At 36.8% G+C, this 7,420-nt stretch overlaps 1 pseudogene; it reads right to left on the bottom strand.

Annotated features, from left to right (window-relative positions):
• Positions 1–218: 218 nt before the first annotated feature.
• Positions 219–1,524, bottom strand: LOC150056282 (KAT8 regulatory NSL complex subunit 2 pseudogene; annotated as a pseudogene).
• Between the last annotated feature and the right edge of the window lie 5,896 nt (positions 1,525–7,420).

Raw genomic sequence — 7,420 nt, 5'->3', positions numbered from 1 at the left:
ACTATTACTCCATTCCCCCAAATCTAGTTTTATGTTTAGTTACTGAACTCTATAACTATTAGAGAAACAGTGCGACCTGGATTGTGGATTGTCCTTGTTTAGTGTTAGGTGAATAGATACTTCTTTGAAGAAAGGAGGATGAATGTAACAACGAAAAAAAAGGAATGTGAAATTTAATCCACAAGGTCAAATGAATCCCAGAACAAACTGCCAAGTGTCTAGGTTCTGGTTTTACCACTTGCAGTAGCCAGTCCACTTTGAGGCAGTGGTACAAAACTTTTCTCAGAATTTCTACATCCCTGGGATCTGTACCTATCTCTAGCCACTGGCACTAAGCCCAAGATATCCACCAGAATTTCAGCAATTTCTTTGATTGAAAGATCTTCAAGGGCGAGTGAAAGTTCAAAAATCAAAGGTGATGAAGGACACTGAATACCATCCCTCACAACATCTGGGTCATCACTAAACTCCAGTGGTAAACTCTCAGTGGGATGAAGCTAAGCAGTACCCAAGAACAGATCCATGGGTGTCCAGACAGAGGCACAGACGATACTTTCTGAGGCTTCTATGGCTGAAAAGAAAAGTGGAAATGCAGTGGGCAGTAAGGATCCTTAGAGAGGCTTACAGGAACTGACTTGTTGCAAGGCACCTCTTCAAATCCTTTGCAGCATTTGAAGAGAACCTGAATTGTGTCCTGACAAATATGGGTAAGGCAGTATCTGGTCCTTGGAAGAAACTGATTGGAGCAACAAATATCCACAAAGGCCAAACACCTCTGACTAGAATAAGCGGCATGAGCCTGTGGGGGGGGGGGCACCTTAGGTGCAGCATTCTGCACTCCTTTAGCTACCTGTGTAGTAGGGCTTCCACTCCATAGTGTTGACATTTTAATCTTTTTCAGTTTTCTCATTTCTGTCCCTCTGGGCCAGTCAGAAGACTATTACCTAGAGCTCTGTCCCACTTTGAGATTATGTACAGGCAGGCCCTTATTCTTTTCGAGCAGATGCTGAAGTCGTTTAAACTGATCAATATATAAAGACTGCAAATGAATTAGCTTCTCACACATAATCAGGGGCCCTTCTTCTGCTATGTAGACAGATACCAGCATGTCTAGTATTCTGCTGGCTTCACTTGGCTTATTTCCCGGAGTCTGAGAACTCACCTCTGTTTTAGCATATGAGTGCAGCACACAAAAGAGTGTCTCACCCACTTTTCTTCATTTGAGCATGAGGTGCTAGGGCATTCCTATGGGTATGTTCAGCACAAAAGGATACTTCATCTTTTTTTCTCTAGCTCTGGATCATCACTGGGACTTTTTCCCCCATTTTTGTTGATATGTAACTACACTGCTTGAAAGGTGCGTTCTTATCTTCAAGAATATATTTAGTGCAAAAATCCTGTCCTTCCAGACAAGATTGGGCATGAGTGGAAAGTGAATGAACAAGTCAGGGGTTCCTGAGATCTGGGCACTGGGGTGATCCTTTCTCAGTTGGCTGGTAATACATGAATTTGAATCCTGTTCATACCCAAACCTCCACACCTATCCAGTCACACAACACTTCTCCTTGTCTGACAATGATAGCTCCTCTGTGTGTGTGTGTGGATCATAGAGCTTGAACTCAGCCTGAGCACTGTCCCTGAGCTCTCCAGCTCAAGGCTACTATGGTACCCTTGAGTTAAACCCCACTTCCAGTTTTCTAGAGGTTAATTGGAGATAAAAGTCTCCAGTCCTTTTGTGCCTGGGCTAGTTTTGAACCTTGATCCTCAGATCTCAGCATCCTGATTAGCTAGGATTGCAGGAATGAGCCACCAGGCCCAGCCATACCTATTTTTGAGAAAAATATTCTGGTATCATATCAGAAATTCCTAGAACCAAGTAAGTAAGACTCCTTGATTAAAAAAAAATGACTGCAGAATATTGCTTGCTTGCTTGCTTGATGATTAATTTGTAAGGTCTCACTATATATTCCAGACCTGCCTAGAACTCGAGTCTCCTCTGCTGCCTCCTAGAATACTGAGTTTACACACGTGCATAATCATATCCAGCTGAACAAAAATTTAAACAAAGAACTGATTGTAATACCACAGAGTGATCTTGCAAACAAATGAAGTCATCAAAAAGATGTTTTTAGATAGATAATATCAGAAATACTCTGTTGGCAATTAAGCACCAAAATAGATCCTTCTAAATTCTGAGTGATTCCTTCGTGTGTGGTGGAGAACATTAGGGTGGATGTTCAGTCTGGGGAGTGTGGGCTTTCCACTACATCTAGGGATTCATTTACATGAAATTGAGTCTCTGATTGGGCAAGAAGCAAACAATATTCTAAGTGCCATTTTCAATTAATTACCTCAAGGACATGTTATCTACCATGAGTCTGAATCTTTTAATACTTAGAATGTTGTGCTACATTGCATATGTATATAGGCATACATATTTTCACTGCATTCAAAAGATATAAACAACCATTTATAATTCTTTATATAAATGACTTGCACAGAATCTCTATGATTGTCAGAGGTATTTTTTCTTTCTTTCTTTTTTAAAATTGTGTTTTATAATCAGAGTAATATATAGAGGTGTTACAGTTACATTTGTTAGGTAGTGGATACATTACTTCTTGAACCTTGATACCCTTTCTCATGTTTTTCTCCCACTTTCCCTCCCCCCACCATCTCCCAATCCTCTTGTTTTTCCCCTTCATTTCCCTATTTCAAATAAACATATTTATAATATACCAGGAAACAAAGTCAGACATAGTAACAACATGAAATAAACTATTAGGGGGAAAAAAAGAAAAGAAATAACTTCACATATTACATTAAGAACAACAATCACAAAGATAAAACCAACAAGATTATTTTCATTTCTTTAACTTTTTTAGTTTTTATTTTTAGTTAATCATGGGACTTGAACTCAGGGCCTGGGTGCTATCCTTGAGCTTTTGTGTTCAACACTTGCACTCTACCACTTTGAGCCACAGATCCACTCCCATTCTTTTGGTGGTTAATTGGAAATAAGACACTCACAGTGTTTCCTGCCTTGACAAGCTGGCTTCAAACCGTGATACTCAAATCTCAGTCTCTTGAGTAGTTAGGATTTCAGGCATGAGCCACCAGCTCCTGATCGAAGACATATATTTTTATAATTATCAGAGTGATGTATAGATGGGTTACAGTTACAGTCATAAGGTAGTGAATACATTACATCTTGAACATTGTTACTATTTCCCATGTTTTTCTCCTCTTACCCCCTCCCAAGGTATATCCCTGTTACACTGGTTCAATCTTTGTCCTTCACTGAGACATTTTTTACATTATATTTTTCACAAACATCTTAAAACTGAAATAATGTGTGGGTTGTTTGGGGAATGGAAGTAGTAGAATAAAAATACAGTAGGTAACTCTGGTAAAGTGATTTCTGCCAGCTGGAAGATGAGATATCCTAGAGAAAAATATCTAAACACATAATCCTGTAATATATTTCAAGACTGCTAATAATATCCCCAGGATTAGCCTCCAAGCAGGTACAACCAATATCATTGGTAACTATAAGTAATAATTTGTGATTTAGTTTTACTCTATTTTTGAACTACAACAATTTTAAAATTCGTCATGTTTCCTTTCTCTCCCTCTTTGTCTCTTATACACAAAGATTCTATAGGTTAAAAAATATTAATGCCATTTTCTTCTTTTCCATCTATATTTTAGAATTTAATGCACAATAGCCACCCAACCCTAACAGCAATGAAACAAATGCTCAAAGAAGAAGGTGCTTGCCATCTTAAGTATAATAGAAGGTCTATGGCTACTGGGACAATGCTGTAACTCTCTTGAGCGCTACTCCAGCTCGATGTATTCCTGTGGAAAGTAGCAATTACCTTCAATCTTTCTGATCTGAAGTAATCCTTGCTACATGCATTCCTCATTGTGAGTGATGAGGCCTACTGTTTGCCGAGTCTAAAACCAAATGATCTTTCGCAAGCAAAATTTAAACTTGAAATAGGATTCCTTGACTCCCAATTCTGACTCTATTTTTCCCCCGTGTACTTTATACATTTCCAAATCAGGTTCTGACTGGTTACAGATGGGGCTAGTGCGTAATGAGAAGGGCTGGGAAGCTGCTCCAGCTCTCAAGGGAGGATTCAGTAATGGAACTAACTATGTATTGTCCACCTTATATACTAGATTTGATTTTGGACTATTTGTTCAACTGTGTTTGTTTATTTCTCAGCACTGGAGGGCTTCCATTAGCTCCGAGTTGATTGAACATAGACTATGGAATAAGAAGGAATAGAACATTTCCCCCCTTAAATGCTGATCTAATCCTTTGTTACTGACAAGTGAATAATGCTTGCCATTGGAAACTGTATTAGATATGAGCTGATATTTGCAGTCATTAGATGAAAGAAATTGTTTAGAAACAAAGTGAGCATTGGTTTTTGGATTTTTCAGAAATTTATGCCTAACTTTCACCTCTCTGAGACATTAAAAGAGAAACAGCTAACATTTTTTAAAGGCTGAAAAGTACCTTGTTTCAGTAAATTGAAAGATTAATATTTAAGACCTCATACATTTTGCTCACAGAGCATAACCAAATATTATTATCTTAACGAAAACAAAAGCCTCAACTCAGCAAATGAGTCACCACAGACCACATGTTAATTGACATTTTAGTTTCTTAACTAATAGAATCATTTGTCATTTTACTGAAGCAGTTCATTATAAAAATAAATTGAGAATAAGTAAATTGTAGTCATAGCAATCATGATGAAATTATTAGTAATCACATTTACCGGCATAGAAGTTTCCTCTGTGCTTCTCATCAGCGCACGTTATTCAAAATAACTTTGGAACTAAGCATAGATGTTGCATCCACTTGTTTTTTTAATTAAAGAAAGCATAATGGGAATAAAAATGAAGCTGCTAATTAAAGTAGGAAGGAAAGTGTCATTCTTCTTCAAATGCATGTCAAGTTCAACTGGGCAGTTCCAATATCAAAATGAAGAAAATGGAGAATCTCTCTACCACCTTAAATACTAAAAAGAAAATTAGAAAGCAGAAAGCAGCTCATGCAGTTTCCAAATAAATGAAAAGGAAATTGCATTTCTCTTGGTAAATATTTACATCCTACAGCGTGCCAACAAAAGCTACTGTTTTAGAAATGTGTCATGATAGTAACTAACTTACACACAGTTGATTTAATTGGAAATGTGCTCCTTTTCCTCTTCAACCTGTGTTTTAATGGTAGGATAAGAAAATGTCAATCTAATGTTGTAATTGCACTTGGGATCTGGTGTCCTGTTTACAAATATTGTGATCTTTGAGATGGCATTATAAGTATCTACGTATATGTATATAAAAAAGAAATTGAACTTATTTTACTGCTGTATCTATTAATAGAACACTTTTGTTTCTATATATTTTAACATGATTTTTTTTTGGCAGTCCTGGGCTTGAGCTCAGGTCTGAGCACTATCCTTAGACTTTCTCAAGGCTAGAGCTCTACCACTTGAGCCTCAGCATCACTTTCGGCATTTTTCTATGTATGTGGTACTGAGGAATTGAACCTGGGTCTTTGTGCATGCTAGGCAAGCACTCTAGCACTCAGCTAAACTCTCAGCCCTAACATGAATTATTATACCCATCATTTAATCTATACAGGTAAGTCATTCCTCCAGTTAGACTAGGAAAATTCAAGTGCAAAATTGTATACTAAAAGTCTGTGCTTAGAGTCCGGGAGTTTGGCCTAGTGGGAGAGTACTTGCCTAGCTTACACGAAGACCCAGGTTCTATTCCTCAGTAAAAAGCTGAAAGTGGTGCTGTGGCTCAAGTGGTAGAGCTCTAGGCTTAAGAAAGCCCAGGGTAGTTCTCAGGCTCTATGCTCAAGCCTGAGACTGGCATAAAAAATAAATCTATGTTTATTTACATACAGTAAAATGTAAATGCTAATATGAGGAAAAAGGGCTAAATTATTTCTAAATATTTATAAGATGATTGCAACATTTGTCCAAATGGCTATTGCTACTTGCAGCTAGTACTTAGTCTCATAAATTAATTTATTGCTGTGCTTTTAATCACATATACATAGTAACATGATTCCAACTGTTCTTAATTTTCTTTATATAACTAAAATGTTTGTGATACTTTTAAAAATAGATTCTATTAAAACCATCAGCAGCAGCATTATTACATTTCTCATTAGAGAACCATAGTATTGAATCTAGTGGATTTAGTCATCTTGGATAATATTTGGAACTAGAATGAGATACTTCTAAAATTGTAATCAAGCTAATTGATGAAAAGATAGTGTTATGACCACATAATAGGAATCCATTGAAGTCCAGGGGATGCAACACCTGAAGCTGGAGCAGGGGAAGGAAATGGGAGAGGAGAGGTGAGAGTTTGGAAGCTCTTGGTATGGGAATTTGCAATCCAGAATGGGTTTGGAATCTGCACTTCTGAAGCTGACAGACTTTTTGAGTATTTCTTTCATTGAAAAACTGCTTCTTCATTTATTTAAGACTCAGTAGAAAACTGCAGCTTTCTTTAAGAATCTTTATCCCTTCTTAAAGTTTGAAGGGCTGAGTAATAGCTTTGGAGCAATGCTCAGCTGCTTAAAACTCATAAAGATTTTCTGTTAGTTGGGACAATTGCTTTCCCCAACTCATGTGCACCCCCACCACACACACAATTATGCATACATTCTTATATAGGAACATAGAGGTATTGGATAGTAAAAGAATAACAATATATTTAGTTTTTAAATATTAATATATTTCCAGATTTCTTAAAAGGGAAATAACTTCCAGGAAGGAAAGTATCAGAGAATACTTCCTCACTTTACAAAACTTAATATCTATCTATAAATTGGAAAGATCAATAGAATATAAATTAGGAAAACTTCATCAAAATTTGTAATGTAAAAAATAACAGAACTGGAAGTTTTGTACTTTCTGGTAACATTTACATATGAAGAAAGTAGATTTAAATATATTTCTTAAATCACAAGATTTTATAACTTAGCCGTGGCATGAGGTGATTTTTTTAGTTGAATAAATAATTTGCATTTGGAAGCACTTTACGATTACTCTTTTATTCTGTCAGTAGGAATTTGTGTGGGTTTGTGTGTGTGTATGCACAAACACACATTGGTACCACATGCATGCATGTGCCCATGTGCACACAAGGCTACTTTGGGGACCTCATGCAGTAAGTTACAATGATGGAGCATGACAGTCAGAATAGCACACACTATTAGCTGGACCTCAACTCTATTATAGTGCTATGTTTAGTGACATAGAATCAAGAGACTCAAGGATATAAGGTCAAAGGTAGCAAAACATTACATTAATCTGCTCTCTTCATAAAATATCAGTGTTTCTCCATATAAAAATACAGTGTTTGTTCTTTAATTATG

The sequence above is a fragment of the Megascapheus bottae genome, chromosome 12 (assembly GCF_031878675.1).
Source record: "Megascapheus bottae isolate mThoBot1 chromosome 12, mThoBot2.hap1, whole genome shotgun sequence".
NCBI lineage: Eukaryota > Metazoa > Chordata > Mammalia > Rodentia > Geomyidae > Megascapheus > Megascapheus bottae.
The sequence above is the reverse complement of the archived record's forward strand: the minus strand, read 5'-3'. Positions and strand labels throughout refer to the sequence as shown.